We start from the raw sequence: 18,574 nt of genomic DNA, 5'->3' as shown, positions 1-18,574 counted from the left end.
CTTAATGCTACATACAAACCCTCTTCTGTTGTTTCACAAGACGTCTTTACAGTCGGGGCTAATTTGAATATAATCGAACGCTGATTCCTTTTAATTAGGAGCTACTTTAAATGAATTTCTTAGCCTGATGTCGTGACTTAATCTTCTGTTAGGTAGGACATTGTACTCAGTAGATTCGCTACTGTGTAATTGATGTGATGGGTCACACTTCTTTAATTAGCCTTACTGCTAGAAGACATGGGTGGAATGCTTCTCTGGAACCCGAGTACTTAAACCTTTTGGTCATAACACAACATGTTAGCGTTTGCCATTTCTATCCATGTTTTGCACTAATGTAGAATAAAAGGGATAAACACGGTGGTCCGGCAAGCTTGATGGATATGCACTCACATGTCTTACTGTGACTGTGCACATTACAGTGCATGGCAAATGTTTTGCAGTACCCCCGCCCACCCAATGACTTAATGTCATATTGCCACATTTCAAGATAAAAAAAAAAAAAACGAAAATAATTGCTGTCATTCACTTTCCGGACACATTTTGAACATGTTACCTAGTGTTTACTATGTTTGTTTACTGTAATGCTAAATATAATTCACCCTGGTCACCCTGAAAGGGGGATTACCACTTGTGAGGTCCCTTCTCAAGGTTTCTCTTTTTCCTCATGCTGAGGTTTTGAGTTGTTCCTTGCCCGCATGTTGGTTTAAGATCAGGTAATAGTGTCATTGTAATCCTGTGCAGTCCTTTGAGACATTTTTGTGATTAAGGGCTATATAAATAAATTTGACTTGACTTGACTTGACTTGACTAAGATTCAATAACATGTCAGACACAATCGTGAAGTGGAACCAAATTGTTTCAATATTTTACAATATATTAAAAACAAAAACAAGTGAAAAGTACTAGCCCTGTTCTTTCAGCGCAGCCAAGTTCCCTCTAGACTTGGGAATGATCCAATGTGGACCTAAATGACTAACAATGACAGAGTGTCATTAATGCACCTGCTCTGTGATGGACTCAGGGGTCTATGAAGACTTAATAAAACGCCAGGCTGGTCCAGGACAAAGTATTAAAAACTTCAAAGCAGGAACGGGATACAAGAAGATTTTGAAACATTTACACACCTCCATGAGCAAGCAATAATGTCAAAATGCAGAGAACATAAAACCAGTGCAAAGCGACCAAGACCTGGCTGTACCTCTAAACCTTCAGCCCAAACAAGGAGAAAACTACGTGGCACACGTGGTACACACGAGGTAATGACGGGGTACAGACGCGGAACGACGTGCTACGGCCGCGGCCAGGGCGTGGTTACACGCGGGGACGCGAAATTTTAGCGGGTAATCGCGGGTGGAGCACGATCATAGCACGTTTGTTCTGCGCCTGTATCGCGGTCTTATCACGTGAATTAGCGTGTGTAACGCGTGTGACGGTCAAACGCCTTTCTCCGCGTATATACAGCGCGATTTGCCGAGCACACGTCAGTTGTGCTCGAGACGTCAAGGGGTGGACATGGATCCCCGTCACCGTAGTGACCTCGTCTTAATCCATTTTTATTTCTTGACATTTCTTTTCATTTCATAACAAGATAATAAAATAAAAATGAAAAACTATTACAATAATAACATATTGGCTTCTTCTTCGGTGCCATAGCTTGAAATCTTGATCTTCACGGGACTGTTACTTGAGCGGTTATGATTTCTACAGCTCGGCTCGGCAGCTTTTATACCCGTGGTCCACACGCGGAAAGGACGTGGAACTGACGCGATGAGAAAGCGGAACAGTTGCCGGCGTCTGTTTTCATACCACGGATAAACAGCGGGTTAGACAATTTTGCGCATTTTCTACCGCGTGCAACCACGGGCAAAAAAAAAAATCGCAAACTTTTACCCGCGATACAGACGCAAAAGGCTGTGTGACCAGGCCTTAACAATATAAATGTGCTAAAATGGGCAAGCCAAAGTCCAGACCTCAATCCTATAGAGCATTTGTAGAAATATTTGAAAAATGATGTGCACAAACAATCGTCATAAAACTTTAAGGGACCTTAGCTGTTCTTAAGGGAGAATGGGCAAATATGATATAAAATAGTATAAGCCATACCCAGAAAGATGTGCAGCAGGAATCACAGCCATAGCAGGTTTTAGAAATTATAAACTCAAAGGGGGCCAATTGTTTTGCAACGCCTACCTTTCAATTTTGTATTTGTTAGCACAATATAAGATGTTGAATACATTTGGTTTCTATTCACAATCTTGTCTCACATGTTGATTCTTAGAATTTTTTGATTTTTTTTATCCATAAGTTTGACACCTGATACATGGTAATGAGTTTTGGGGGGGGACCAATACTGGTGCAAGGCACTATATTTGTGAGCAGTGTTGGGAGTGACGCGTTACAAAGGAACGCGACCCAGGGACGCAATAACGTGTCCCGATAATGATTACTGTATTGCGTAGTCGATAACAATTTGTAACAACTTTTATTACAACACAGTACATTAAAGCTACATTTCGAAACCAGAAAATGAGCTAATTTGTCTTCTGCTCTTTGACGGTTCGTCAAAAATTTGAACCTCTTTCCGCCAGCATCACAACTTTAAGTCCTAGATCTAGAGAAGGGTTGGCGTGTTTATACCTTCCTACAAAATACAACTGAATACAGTTACGGTGGCTATGTTTCAAGTATACGGTACGAGGACTCATCATTTCACCCTACTGATATTTCGATATTCTCTCGACCGTATAAACTCACACCCAAGCAGGATTTATAAATACTCAAATCAGGGGTTCAGTTTAAATGTGCAATTTTGGTTATGTGACCCCAGTAGCAAATGTTAGGCAGCGTGTGGGGAGGGGCACGGTTGGAGGAGGGTAAAGTAACCAAAATTTTATTTAAGTAAAATTACTGTTACTTCAGAATATGAATATTGTACAGAATAATACTAAGTAGACATAAAAAAGTCATCCAAATAGTTATTTGAGCCAAAGTAAAAATGAACTTGGTGAAAAAAACGAAAGCAGCAACATCTTATTCATTGTCAATCATGGAATCAGCAAAGTCTATCCAATCAGTAATAAAATAAAAGTGTGTAATTTTAAGTTTGTGTACTTATTTTGTTTGGGTGAAACCTAGGTGGATATATATATTATAATGTGTGTGTGAGGCTACAACTATATACACTGTGCATACAGTTCATGGTTCACAGATTCCTTAACCCCCATGGCATGTGACAATCCTGATACTAAATCCTAAATCACTTGTAAAAAAATTTTGAGTATCATATTGTACAAAGGCATTGCATGTCAAGTCATGTTTGTTTGTAGAGCTCTTAGTCACAAGACTTATCAAAGGGCTGCACAGACAATAGACTGTTACGACACCACCTGATCTAAAACCTACATTAGGGCAAGGAAAAGTAAAAAACCTCAGCATAAGGAAAATGAAGAGACCTTGAGAAGGGATTCGCAAATGAGGTAATCCCCCTTCCAGGATGACCAGGCTGCAATGGATGTTGCAAGGATATCAACAGACAATACACAGACATGGTCAAAATGAACACACTCGTATTTTTGTTGAAGTACAAACTCTGTGGCGATGACGTTACGTACTTTTGCTGTAAAAGGCTTTGTTTCGTATATTTTTCATTTTGTATTTTATATATATATATATATATATATATATAGTCAAATTATTTGTGTATTTAAATGAAAGATAGCTATATGGATCAATAAAATGTGTCCATCAAAAAATAAAAGAATACATGATTTTATATAAGTTCCATACAATTTGAAATAAGTCCCCTAAATACATAAATAATTCGATTAAATGCCTCCATCAAAAATACATTAAAAAATATCTGGATGAATAGATGTTAAATGAAAACGTACTTAATACAGTAAAAAAAACAGAAACATTACTAACCCTGCTCAAGTTCCACCTGGTGGTTATTTGGGTCCCAAAATAAATGAATAATGCCCCTTAGCAGAGACAAACAGATGCGTACTTACGTGGAGGGGATTTAAGTAATGGCTTCAATGTAGCCTAATGTAGCGGAGTAGGAGTACAGTTTCTTCTTCACAAATCTGGGTGGGTGGAAGAGTGGGTAGATCCTTTAACCATTTCCTGTGGTGTGCCTTGGATAACTACAGCCCGGTGGCACTCATCCCTCTCCAGGCCAACATGTTTCCACCCGGTCTCAAACCGGGGACTTTTTGCGTGTTGAGCAAATGTGCTCACCACTACACTACGGAAACACTTCACAAATCTACTTAAGTAAAAGTAAAAAGTATAGTGATTTAAAAATACTCCAAGGAGTACAAAATATTCCAAAACGTACTCAAGTAAATGTAATCAAGTAAATGTAACTTGTTACCACCCTGATATGGGTGTGCCTTATACAGGAACAAGGAAATCAACGGGGCAAACGTGAGCACAGAATTAACTGTAAAAGAGCGCTGGATTTTTTTTCTTTTGTTTGTGGCTTTTTTAAGGCATAGCCCCAAAAACCTGGTGAAGGATGGGCGCCGCCAGGCTTTTCTTGACCAAGACACACCACAGGGAGTGGTGCCCGATGACACTAGCAGTTCAGGGATCCATGAGAATCTGGGAGGGTAACGCAATTACTTCTTAATTGAAGTAACGGGTAACTAACTAATTAGCGTACTTTTTTTCAGTAACGCATTAACACTGCTTGTGAGTATAGACTAAATGCCATCTAGTGAGAAATGCATAACATATTCATACACACAAGTGTACACACACACACACACTCAAGGGCTTTCAGTTTCTAAATCAATCCCACATCCGGAGCTAATGCAGTGCCGGGCCCTCTTCAGGAAACATTAGGCCTTTTAGACAAAGTGTATGCATTCCTGTATATGCATGTGGATGTGTCTGTGTGTGTGTGTGTGTGTGTGTGTGTGTGTGTGCGTGTGTGTGTGAGCGGGTGAGGAAGCCGCAAACTCAGCACTAAACCATCTCAGTTGATCCTATGAGGTCAGCAGGTGCAGTAAGGAAGTGGTCGACAACCACTGGGTATATTGGTCCTCGGCCCCGCAAAATGAAAAATACAGCGCAGTGAAAAATGATTGGCCCCAGGAACTTCTGACATACCGTCCATCCATCCATTGTCTGCACCGCTTATCCTCAGTAGGTCGCGGGGGTGCTGGAGCCCATCCTAGTCATCTTCGGGCAGCAGGCAGGGGACACCCTGAACTGGTTGCCAGCCAGTTGCAGGGCACACAAGGACAGACAATTCGTTTGTTCATTCACACCTAGGGACAATTTGGACCGGCCAATTAACCTGAAATGCATGTTTTTGGAATGTGGGAGGAAACCGGAGTGCCCGGAGAAAACCCACGCAAGCACGGGGAGAACTTGCAAACTCCATACAGGAAGGTTTGATCTCACGACCTCAGAACTGTGTCGCACAAACGCTAACCACTGCGCCGCCGGGGTGCCAACGTGGTGCCTCTCCACACGGATTTAATTCGTTCCAGGAGTAGCTTTGTAACCGGGAATGTAAATGCATTAATCCGTTCCAAGCCCCGCAAAAGTATATTTTTCTTAATAAATCATAAGAGCATCAGAAATAAAACAAAGAAAGTTAGATGACCTCACAATAAACATAAAACGAGAGGTACATAATGTAAAAGAAACAAATAATAAAAGGAAATAATAAAAACATATTCATTTACCTTTTAACTGGCCTCTTTGTTTAATGGTCCTCAGCAGAGTTTTTTTGCCTCGGTTTCTTGAAAAACTGGTCAAATGACGTCTGCTTTTGCCGATTTTGACAATCGGTCAGAAATTCGTGAGGCAGATGTCATCATAATGAGCGATAGTCCGACCTGTCAATACTTTTTCTGCATGATCCCTTTTCACAAATTCTGAGACTTCATGGAATTTTGTCCCCAAAAAAGCCTTTATATGTTTATTTATTATCTTACTTTTGTGTTCCGGTCACTTTCACTGGAGTAAAGAAGGCGGGGGGAGCAGAGATGTCTCGTGCATGCTTGCTGCTTTCTTGTATGTCGTAGAATAAATAATCGTGAAAATGGTGAAAGTAAGAAAAGGACTGTTTCTAATAGATTCCAAATGTCAACCCAAACCCCACAAAGATGAAAAAGGAAGAATTCTAAGAAATGTACATACTTGCACATGCAACGAAAGGATTTACTGTCAGAAAATGGCGTCAGAGAGTAAAATATTTCGATACCCAATGAGATGTCCAACCAACGCGCATGCGTAATTTCCTGGGAAATATGCAAGTTTTTGTCCTTCCTATCATTTGAAAGTGATGAGTACTTAGGATTTTTGCTATAATTTAGTCTTGTTTGACTCCTTCACTGCTTCAAATACTGTTTTCTGGTGTGTTTTTCTGCGGTACCTCTCTAGCATATGTGCTAACCATAGAATAGTTGCTGACCATGCTAATCCCACAGTGAATGTATGCATGCCAACTCTCGTTATATATCATCAGTAAAAGTTCAGTTTTGCAATAAATCTGAGTTTCAGTGTTGCTGGATTTACTTGATATATAAAACAAAGAAAATTGCTGTCAATCAGCTACGGTAGGACGTCTCGAGAGGGTAGACATGTCCGACCACTGCAACAGGGAATGAGGGACCATTTTATTGTGAGTGTGTTTTTTCCCTCCCTCGATATCCTTTGGGTTTTTATCGCTCTAAAATTATCCCCCTTTTACTGGAAGTCAGGCAGAGCTGGGGGGGAGGGGGACTGAAATATAGGCACTCTTGTTTGAACGTCCAGCTCGATCACTTGTGGTTGCACAACTTAAGAGACAATCGTTGACTTCCTCCCAGTCAAATACTGCAAGGTAATGTAATCGAATACAGTACACGCTAATACGGTGGGACTTTGAGGTCAAAAGCATCATCATTTGTGGTACTGTTTGTGCTATTTATGGTTTTAAGTCTAAATCCATAAGTGTCCTTTCGAATTCGCCTTGAATTCATACAGTGTATTTATTTGTGTATAATGCTTTTTCAGGTTTTTTTGCATAATAGGGAATTTAAAGTTTGGGGGCGCGTTAAAAACAAGGTTTTACGGTAGTATATTATTGTATTCGTGCAATGATCAAATACCGCTGATCACGATGGCAAAACATTGGATGCAAAGAGAAATAGTTGAGACCGCCAAATCCTAACCACTAGACAGACCACTGATGATATAGATGACATTCACAAAAAGGCGATCATATTAATGTCACTATCACAGTACTTATAGTCACGGTACCAGAGACAAATGTTAAGAGACTTGAGAAACTGTAAAGTCGTCCTAAAAGATATGAATACAGAGACACTTTGCTACTTCGCGCTTGGGTCATGGGTGGTTCACTGCCTTGTGGATTTTATTTGTACATTGTGTTATGCATTCTGATTGGCTAAACAGTGGAAGATGCTTTCTATCGCCAACAAAGTTGCACTTCTCCACAGGCTAAACCTGTTCAGAAGCCACATATGGTTAAATAAAGTTTTCCATAACGGCCACAGGTAAAGTGAAGTGGATCTTTAATTCATACATTTGCGTAATAAAACAGCAAACTTATTTTGACAGTACAGGAGTTATTTGTAAAAAGAAAATATTTCTAAAGTACAGAAGTTTTATTTGTTAAAAAAATACGTGCCTGTAAATTGTGTGTCCTTGAATAATAAATGATTAAATAATTAATAAATTTGGTTGATTTCTGCACCACTGTGAAAAAGTTAGTCACTTTATAGTAAATGAAATAGTTGCATTCATCCATATGGAGTGCAAGTCTTTTTTTCAGTAACGTACAACACACTTTGTAAGCCAAGAAGTACAGACGCTCCCCTACTTACGACCATTCGACTTACGAAAAACGGTATATACAAAAAAAAATATTCGGGACGTCAACAATATCCTGACATTGCTGTCAGTTAGATATTGTATTGTTTGCACCTTTTTCCAAGTAGAGGAGAGCACTGCAGTGCTTCTTCCTGCTGATACCAGCGTGTGGCGCTGTGAAAGCTCACCCAGCATCCACCAACTTCCTCTTCCTGTCACTGGTCGTGTGTAAACATACAGCGCTGTATCTCCAGCGCGATAAGAACTTTGACATTTTTATTGTTTAATATCTCGTGCATCCATTCGATATCGTTGCAGTAAAGTCTAAAGAGGAGACGAGCCATTTCTTTTGAAATGAAAGTGGAATAAGAAAGATTGATGCGGTTGAGAAAATGATCGGAAGGCTATTTTTTGGCCACCTTTTACTACGGAGGAGGACCTTTTGAAGTGCAAGTCCCAAAAGTGAAACCTCACTTTATTTATCTTTATAGAGGATATTATTTTAATAAATGTTTATTTTTTAGTAAAGAACAATACAGGTTACTAATACAAGCCTTAAACATACTTATATAAACCCATAAACATACAAAATAAAGCCCTGAAGCAACTTAGGAACGATCGTCCGGAACCTCTCGTTCGTTCGTTTTGCTTTCATTCTGAAAAGAAAAGAAAATACGAAAAAAACAACTACTACTACAATAATACAGAAATTCTACAAAAATACTACAAAATACATCCACAATAATACTACAAAGTATTGAAGAAATAATAATAAAACTAAATATAAAATTTTGTGCTTAAAACCAAGACCTAATATACTATTTTGATTTCATTCTTAACGGAAAATACGAAAAAACAATTAGACTACTACAAAAAATACTACATAAATACTACAAAATACATCGACAGTAATACTAAAAAGTACTGCAGAAATAATAAAAATAAAAAAACTACTCCAGAAATACTACAAAACACTACTACAATAAACACTACAGAAATACTCCAAAAACAGTAATAACAACAAACTACTACAGGAATATGAAAAAACTAAATATCAAATTAAAACAGACCTAATATATAATTTTGCTTTAAGTGTGAGTATTTAAATACTAATTTGATGAGACAAATCTTATTAAAAAGCAAATATATGTAAATATATACATAAAAATATAACGTGTAAGTATGCCTGTATACATGAGAAAAATCGTTCTCCATGGGCCAATGTTGCAAACCAATTTGAGTTTGCCCACCCCTGAATTATAATACTGTACACTTTGAGTGCAATGCTACTGGGTAAGTTGACTTCTTCAAAACCAAAAGTTGCCATTTTCTGAGTGGATGCCATATGCATTTATTTCCCCCTACGAATATCTTAAAGAGTGAATGTGCTCAGGGAGCAAATCCTACTCGGCCGTCTATACCTCCTTTTTATATCAAAGTAAACAAACGCAAATGTATATAAAGTAGGTGCTGACGGGAGGCCTTGGAGGCGACATTTACATCAAACACCTCCCTGGCGATTACATCCATACTTTCCTCTTTCGCTTTTGTTCCCTGGCCTCCAACGGCCCCCTTTCCCCCTCCTCGTCTTCCTCACACTGTATTATATCCCCGAGGCCGAGGGCGGGACGGATCAAGTCTCTGCGAATCAATATGAGCCATTCATGTAGCTGCAGCTCATGCGTGGTCATGTGAACCGGCACTGGCGCGCGTGCACGTCCCGAAGTTACCGGATCGATATAATTGCGTAAAGACGAGTACGAGCCGACGGGCGGAAATGGACTCAAAATGCGTTTTACGACAATTGCTTAATAGCTGGAAGTTGCTGGGAATTTTCATTCTTTCTGGCGTTGGCGTTGCTGTTGTTTTCCTGACTATAAATCTGAATCTCCCGTGCTTTGCTAAGACATCGCGAGTTGCAAAACAATACCGTACTTCAGTGGTCCCCAACCTTTTATGTACCACTGACCCATAATATTCTTACTGTCTGACCCAATATAACATCGTAAAAATAGTGTGGTGATGAGATCAAACGTAGTGCCTTCTCATGTGTCATCTGTATCCCTAGTGATGTATTGGTTGGATCGGGATCCCACACACCCGTGATCCGTGCTCGATTCCCGTGACATGCAATTGTAAAAAGTGATATGTTCCAACTGATCATTCAATGCACGGATACAGTATTTTTTTTTCTGCAACCCTTACTGTAGTTTTAATTATATGCGCCGTGTAGTCCAGCGAGCCATATAGATGCAAAGACTATCACAATAGACCATTATTTGGGAGTGCATCTTATAATCTGGTGCGCCTTATAGTGCAGAAAATACAGAAGTTGCATCTAGACGAGCGCGAATGGGGGAGGAACGGAAATAGACTTAAAATGTGTTTTTCGGGCAATTGCTTAATAGATGCTGGGAGTTTCTTTTGGCATCAGCGATAATATTAGCCCGGATTGACAGCGGAAGGAAGTCTTGAGATAATGGACGCATAGGTTGGCCGAGGCTACGAGCCACAGAGGATGGAAAAGTGAGAGGGAGGAAACGACGGAGGAAACTAATGGAGAGAGCAAGACAGCGATGCCGGCCATTATAAATCATATCCACTCTTGGCGCCAGCCGCATTGCCTAGCAACCAGACGGACTCCGCATCCCTGCCGCCCCCTGTCTACGGCAGTGTTTCCCAAGGGTCGGACCCAAAAGCAGGTCGCAGACCCCTTTTCGGTGGGTCGCGGCCTTTGCCTTGGCAAAATAATACTAAGAAAAAAAACAACAGGTTCAGTTAGACTCCTCGAAGATTGTATGTGTTGTTTCAGGTGTCCTTGACACTTTCTAACTGAGTTCAATGAGCCTTTAGAATTCACTTTTCACTGCACCTATGTGTTTTTATCTTACTTTTAGCAAATCTGTTCGGCACTCGCAGAAATCAGGAATGGGGGGACGAAGGGGAGTAATTTCATGCTCGTCCCCGCAGTTTTTTGTTAATGTAGCATGAAAATGGTGAAATTAAGAAAACGCCTGTTTAAAATACAGTCCAAACGTAGACCCGAACCCCCAAAAAGATGATAAAAAAATAATTTATTCGAGCGCATCTAAGAAATGCACGTACTTGCTCGCGCACCATGAGCAAGCTAAGGTTGCAATGATGTCTTAAGCCAGGAGTTGGTGTCAGCGAGTCGAAAGATTGTTGACAGACGCCAATTCTTACCACAGAAGAAGACAGATAAAGTTTTATTACACATGTTGATGAGCATGGCCAAATGCAGATACAGTGGAAAATATACGAGATATGGATTTCAATATCAAAGCTGCTAAAGGAAAGAGATTTAGATTTTAGTAAAAATGCTGGTAATTAAGCATTAAAGGGGCAGTGAATATGATCAGATGGATATTTCTGTATTGTCTTGTGCCATCGAAAAGGAGTGCTGCAAAACACAAGGAAGAATACAAACTACGAAGACTCAAAATGCTCAAATTGCTCCATTTTTCATCTCTTTTTTTCTCCAGTTTTTTGGGATACCAGGAGCAGCAAGATGGCCAACCTAATGTTACGTCATATAAATGCATATTTCTAATCCAAACGAATACTTTTTTAAAAATGGGTGTTCTTATGTATTACATGCATTCTTTTATTCAAATCAATATAATTGTTTTTGGTTTTTCTTTAATTAATGGAGGTTTTTTTCCACGATGAGTTTCTAAATACCAAACATGGTCCTCCTTTAAAAGGAAACATATTACTAGAGGTAATCTTGGTTTTGTCAATCATTTTTTAAAAGCCCTATTGTGTAGATGGCACTGTATTGTGTAAAGCAAACGAAAACCAGTGCCACAGAGCAGTGTAGCAGCAAGTTGACCAGACAAACATCGCAGCGACCTTAGACAAGGAACTACCGATTTCTAGACCTATGATTTTTTTTTATATATAAAAAGAATACATTTGTATGATAGCTCATGTATTTTTGCCTAGTATTCAACTATTGAGCTACACAAAATACTGCAGGAAAGAAAAGCATGAATAATTTGTGCTTACATGAATGTGTGCTGTTTGTCAGTGTTACTGTACATTATTTATACTGTGTGTTTAGGGTGTGTTCGTTGTTGGTCCAACAGTCAGTTCCTGTCAGCTCCAGCCAGCCTTAAACGAATGCAAATGTACGGTCGATGCGGCAGCAATTGCCAGAAGCGTGTGTGACAAGAGTTTTTGGGGCACGGCCCTGTGCACTATGGGTAATAAGAGATACCAGGCTGTGAGCCGTAGATAGCGTAGACGAGTAGCTCTCAACTGGTCTGACTTGATGACCAACCATCCCACCCTCCTTATAAGCCGCGACCCAAATCCAGAAAATAATTCCACTTCTCAAATTTATGAAATAAAAGGATGGTTTACAACAGATAGAGTAAATTAAATTCATGGTTAAAAGGGGCAGTGTGTAATATTAGCTGCCACCTAGTGGTACAAAAATTTTCATTCAGTAAAAAAACTGAGTTGAATCTATCTATCCATCTATCTGTCTACCCTGGTCATATCCATCGAGAGGGGTGACCAACAGCAAGACAGAAGATGATAACATTGGTATCCTTGTTTGCAGTATTTTGTGAATTTTTTACAGAAGAACTTTGCTTGCACCTTGTTTAAACCACTATGTGGTAAAAAATGTCAGACAAAATGAGCACTCAACACTGTTAAGTACTTGCAAGAGTAAGATAAAGTTAAAAGATAAAAATAAAGTGGTATATTTATATTGATTTGGGACACAGGCTCTGGCATTACGTTAAGTCATGTTTATTGGTACAGCCCTTAATCACAAAATGTCACCTGTAACCGTCACTCAATGAAATCAATTAGCTTTTGTCTGGAGAGCAGGTTTGGCAGTTTTGTTGAATTTTGTCATTTTTGCTTTTGCTTTTATGGCCCTTTGGGTAAAAAAAGGTTCCCGACCCCTGTGCTAACAACTAAGCCGCTGTGCCGCCCATGTAAAACATAATTTTCCAAAATAAAAGCAAATCCTAAACCATTTATTTCCCCGCAAATAACAATTTTCCTTCAAAGAAAATGATTTTTTCTAAGAGACCCCAAACCTTTAAATGGTTGTGTATGCGGCCTTGATGCATTGGTGGCTTCAGGCATCCGCTTCAATGTCTCCTTTCCACATTATGAGTGGTCAGGAGGCAAATACGCATTAAGTGTGTGTTTGTGTGTCTGTTTTATGAGAAAAAGAGTGTGCGGAAAGAACGACCCACTCAGCAACCACTCAGTCATCCCATAGCCCAAGTGGTTTCAGAGCCAAATGGTGTTTGTGAAAGGAAGGACACAAAAGACTTTAGCGTAAGTTAGAAGCATGCATACAAAGAAGACACAAGCACGCCACCTTGTGGATAGGGGACGGGGATGAATCTCCTCATACCGTGCGTCTCGCCTATAGGAATCAAATAAAATGCATTTGTTGCCCTCGTGCAAATAGGCATAGGGAAGAAACTAGTGACTAGTTCTAAGTTTGAACATTGGTAAAATGAATCGAGGAAACAAGAGTAAAAAAGAATTGTAACAATAGCCAATTATTTCATTAACAATGGACAAGACAATCGCTAACATTTAACATAACTATGGTAAAAGAACGATCTGGTTTGGTTTAAGGCGGGCATGTCAAACCTACGGCCCGCAGAACAGACTTAGACAATTTGATTATTTCATTCCAGAGCATGTAAAAAAAAAACAATTGGTTCTGTAGGTCATTTCTACCCCGCGACCCTACTGAGGATAAGCGGTGCGGATAATGGATGGATGGAGGTCATTTCTATCAAATGTAAGGATTTGTTTTTTTTTAGTTAAATAAAAACCCAATGCTCCCTCTGGCCACTAGAAGGCAGTAAAAAATATACTTACAGCTTTAGCTGCCCGAACCGACTACGTAGTTTGATCTCGAGTATTTTAATCTGATAGCCCATGCATTGCTAAAACTCTTGTTTTTTATTTATTTTTTATTCATTTCAAATCAGGGTGACAATTTTTTTTTCATAGCTCCCACTTGAGTTAGTATAGCCTGGTGAATTAGTTTATGTGTAAAACTACATTCACTGAACTGCAACAAACCATTTAATACATTCAATGTCAACGTGACAATTATTGTTGCCCCATTCTTTGTAAATAAATGTCTTATACTGTGAAAAGAACCTTTGTTATCCATGATTAGAAAAAGTAGGGTATGCTACAAAAGACATTCCGATGTCTCGCTGCGTGTTCTTTTCGGGGACCAGACCGAGTATTCCGACTTAGAAAAACATAGAGAAATGCAGTTGAGGACATTTATCACAAAGTTTCAAAACAATGATAAAAATCAAAGTGCACTCTGGACGAATCGATGGAGACGCGTCTCCCACCCAAAGGCTAGGAGTGCGCTTCCCCCAAAAGGCATGCAAAAATGTTTCTTCCACTATCTTATAGGGAAGGGGTGTGGATTTGCAAAATGGAACATGAAACTCTAAAAGGCACCTCTGGGATCTTGCATTGCAAGGCAAAAGAGACGATTTTGAAGACTTTTGTTAAAACTTCACACCTCTGGATTTTAGAGGTTGTATGTCAATTGAAGGCGAAAGACCATTGCAGGGAAAGTAATGATAAAGGATACAGCAAGTAAATACTTCACTAAAATATGTGGATAAATATGATGTGCATTTACAACAACTAAATGAATAATGTGATTATCAAAGTAATGATGTGATGAATAAATAAACTTGAGATAGCTACAAAACTCATGCGATGGTCATAATATACTTAGCGACCTGATTTAATAATCTAACACAACTAAAGTAGGCTGAATGATAAAGCATAATACTGAAAAACTACAGTAAGCTAAAGATTTTAAGTTGACAATCTTTGACAAAGTCCAGCCCCAGAAAAAAACAGAGGTTGGCATCCCTTGTTTAAGGTTGTCAGAAGAAAATCCTAAATTTGATTAACCTGGGTTAACAAACCCAGTTTTATTTTTGTTTCAGATTAACTGGCCATCTTCTCTAATTTGTTTGAAAACCTATTATTGGTCGCAAAGTTTAGTTTTATGCACACTGATAAGAATTTAGAATCAACCTCAAACTGTTTTCGGTTCATAATTTATAGTCACAGAATAAAACCTTCAAATGTCACGGACAATTCAAATACATGACAAAAGGGTTCCATCAAATAAGCAAAGAAAACACAATTTTGATCATCTCCAATTTGAAAAAGGCCAGTGGAAGGAAAATATATTTCTTTCTTTAAAGAATAAAGATTGACGACATCGTGCCGTCTGACGCTAAGTGGCAAGGAACATGAAAATGGGCAACTACTCGACACTCCAAACTAGTTACAATAACTTGTAAATATACACAGAAAATAGGAAAGTCAGAAAACAATAACAAAATACAATCAACAGACATCCGATATAAAAAGGAGATCTCAAATCTCGATTTAAATGTGCATCAAAGTAACCTTTTAAAACTGCAATGGGAAAGGTAAAACTCGTCTAGTCTATGTTTATTTTCCTTTGTCAATCACACTGGGTGGAGTCAAAACGAAGCCTTTGTTTAAAAAGGAGCGATTTGGTTTTCTAAGCAATGTCTCGCTGATTGCTCTTGATGAACGGAGGGCTTGTCTGAATTACAACTTTATTTAAACAGAAAATAACAAATCGTTGTTTGCCAATACAAAGCATTCCATTCGATAAGTTAGTTATATGATCAAATATTTACTACGATGTGTTTCCAATCAAACTGTAATATTTGATTTGAGTGTCAAATTATCCTTTTATTTATCCCTTTCTAACTTGCCTTTTAAGTGTGGTTACTCATTCAGTAAAATCTTAAAGCACCCTCTTAATTCCGTTTATAAACAGTAAAGATTCCTAACAGCATGTTAAATTATTCTGTTTAACACTGTGCAGAGTGAAAAATACCAAAGATGTCTTCAATGGTACCACTTCATTTAATCTAGTAGATAAAACCTCTTGTAACATTGAATGACATTCGCAGCGAGAGCAGAAAGTAAAAGAAAAAATAAGCAGTAGGATCATACTGTACACTCAAATCCTAGCGGATAATGAATTAAATTATCTTTTTTTTTAAATCTCCCGCCTCTCATCTTAAAACCGTACAGCAAAGTTTATGCAGGTAATTTTAGGTTTAATCTCTCTGTAGGTAATTGCCTTTTGTCTTTTTGTCATCTTTAAAAGCTTCTTGTCATTGCACAAGGTGGAAACATTAAGGTCGGCAGCGTTTTTAAAGCTTTTTTGAGCCAGGGCACACTTTCTTCATCCATAAAAATCTCAAGGCAAACCATCTGTAAAAAATGTTTAAAAGTTAAGCCCGGGCACCCGTTTCACATTTTCTTTTATCCCGAGATATGATGTTGCCTGAATTGACAGTATAAAGTGTTTCTTTTCATTTGTGGTCATCGTCACTCAGGATGTAAATGTTGCAGTTATTTTTCTGGAGTTTACTGCATATTTAACCCGTTTTTAAAATTTGGATATATTTTGATCTCGTTTTTCTGGAACAAAAACAAACTGCCAGTAGGACAAAAATGTTTTCTATAAATAAATGAATAAGTTATGGATGATATAATTTAGAGGAGGATGTGAAAAAGAGGGTGGGCGAAGGGTGCAAGGCAATGGGTGTGCTTAAGGGATTGTTCAAATGTAGAGATCTGCGAATGGATGCAAAGCGAGGATTGTATAAAGGAGTGGTAGCACCAGCAGTGATGTACGGCTCAGAAGCTTGGGGTTTGAGAGTCAATGGGCGTAATAGGTTAAATGTCTTTGAAATGAGATGCTTGCATAGTATGTCTGGAGTGACACGATTGGATTAGTTAAAGAATAAGGAAGTTAGGAGAAGTACTGGTGTGGTGAGAGAGCTTGCTTAGAGGGTTGATGAAAAAGTTCTGAGATGGTTCGGACAAATAGGAAGAATGGATGAAGGCTGTTTGCCTGAAGACTATGTAGTGCAGAAGTGGTGGTAAATAGAATGAGAGGAAGGCCTAAATATGGTTTGAGGGATGGAGTTGGTTAATTTAATGTATGCAAGGGTGTGTGCTAGGGATGTGAATTGTGAAGGATTGTTAAGAATGACTGATATTGACGCATATGATGCAGAGGGGTTCAACCATTATATGATGTCAGCCTTTCTCCTGATGAAGGGTTGCATGGCCCAGCAACTCACCCCTTTTTGCTCTGTGGGCTTATTGTTCAGTGTCAGGTTGGGAAAAGCGAAAGGGAAATGAATGTTTGGTCAATGTGTGTTTTTGACGGTAGAAAACCTCCCACGAGGGGGATATGGCTTCGGTGTATTAATTGATTGATTAATCTATGTGCAAGACTTATACATTATTTTATTTTTATTTATTTTTTTGCAGTGCACTTTATATAGCTTGATCAAACAAGACAAGTTGTTGAATATACTGTACCACCTCATGAGCCGACAAAGTTAAAAAACAACATAGTAATCTACTGCCACCTACTGATATGGAGGAATGCTATAGTTATTCAGTTTATTGCTGGAAAAAATCAAAGATTTTGAAATATGTCAAGCTTTTTTGCAAAGATAATATTGGGCATTTTCCTGCTGCATACATGACAAAATCTTACAGCACACTGGTTCAAAAAGACTGGTATAAAAAACATGCCTCTTAAGCTTATAACACGCTTTCACTGGTAAATCTCGAACACACGTTTCCTTGACAGTTAATAATCTGGAGCAAATTCAGAATCTGAGGACTGTCTAAGCATGTTGCTTTATTGACTCGGAAAAACGATAAATTCACTATTACCTGTACTACTGAATAATGAACAGATTTATTTTGTATGCATGCATGGAGATTTTTCATATTTAGTAAGGTAAATATTTATTTTCAATGCAGAATGTTGTTGACATACAGATTTTAGAGAACCTCGAAATTGCAAAATGTATTTGCACGAACCTAACGTAAATTTGGAAAACTTTGATGACGTCCTCTATTTGAAAACATGGGCGTGGAGCGCAACCACCATGAAAATCCAGATGTGGAAAATTTTGCGAAAAAAAAAAGGAGAAAAGGATAAGACCGGAATGCTTCAAAACATGGCGATTATATTTGACGATTATAGCTGTCAAACTTTTAATAGAGCTGTCAGCGAATGTTATTTTATACTCAAAGATAGTATGTAACAGTGACAGCTAAATATTGTGTGCATGGTTGTGGTTTTGATAAAAGTAAGAAAAATTATGTTTTAATTTCAGTCCAAATGCCAACCCAAACCCCCCAAAAGAACAAAAAGGAATATTTTAGTCAAACGCTCTAAGTATTTCACATACTTGCACTCGCCAAACAAAAGGATCTGCAATAATGATTTCAGCCAAAATATTTTGAAGTGACATACACCACCACCTTTAAGGGATCAGAGTGCCGTGATAACACCTACCATGCATCTTGACTGAATTTCAGAGATGTTGCTGTAAATCTTTGACTCTCGTGGATTATACAGGATGGTAGCCATCAAGTTAAAAAGCCAATTCTACAGAAAAGGGACAGAAATGTCATATAGATTGCACGTGCAAAATAATAACAAACTCAACCCAAATTGCATCCGTATGAAACGTCGCAAAGGTGGAATGAGTTTCTCAATTTAAATTGCATGCGGTTAAAGAAACTTGTACAAATACCAATATTTTTTTTTAAATAAAATTGTAATTTCAACTAGCTTGTGGCTTTCCACGAGGGGTGACGTAGTTTGATT

At 38.6% G+C, this 18,574-nt stretch overlaps 1 long non-coding RNA gene across 1 annotated transcript; it reads right to left on the bottom strand.

The window, feature by feature from the left end:
* Window positions 1–1,532: 1,532 nt before the first annotated feature.
* LOC148371062 (uncharacterized) lies at window positions 1,533–18,492 on the bottom strand. The gene is made up of 2 exons (XR_015849756.1): window positions 18,260–18,492; window positions 1,533–1,794 (listed from the first exon to the last, which is right to left on the bottom strand). It is a non-coding gene; the product is annotated as an uncharacterized LOC148371062 (long non-coding RNA).
* Between the last annotated feature and the right edge of the window lie 82 nt (window positions 18,493–18,574).

The sequence above is a fragment of the Urocampus carinirostris genome, chromosome 2 (assembly GCF_059441175.1).
Source record: "Urocampus carinirostris isolate Australia breed hairy pipefish chromosome 2, RoL_Ucar_1.0, whole genome shotgun sequence".
NCBI lineage: Eukaryota > Metazoa > Chordata > Actinopteri > Syngnathiformes > Syngnathidae > Urocampus > Urocampus carinirostris.
The sequence above is the reverse complement of the archived record's forward strand: the minus strand, read 5'-3'. Positions and strand labels throughout refer to the sequence as shown.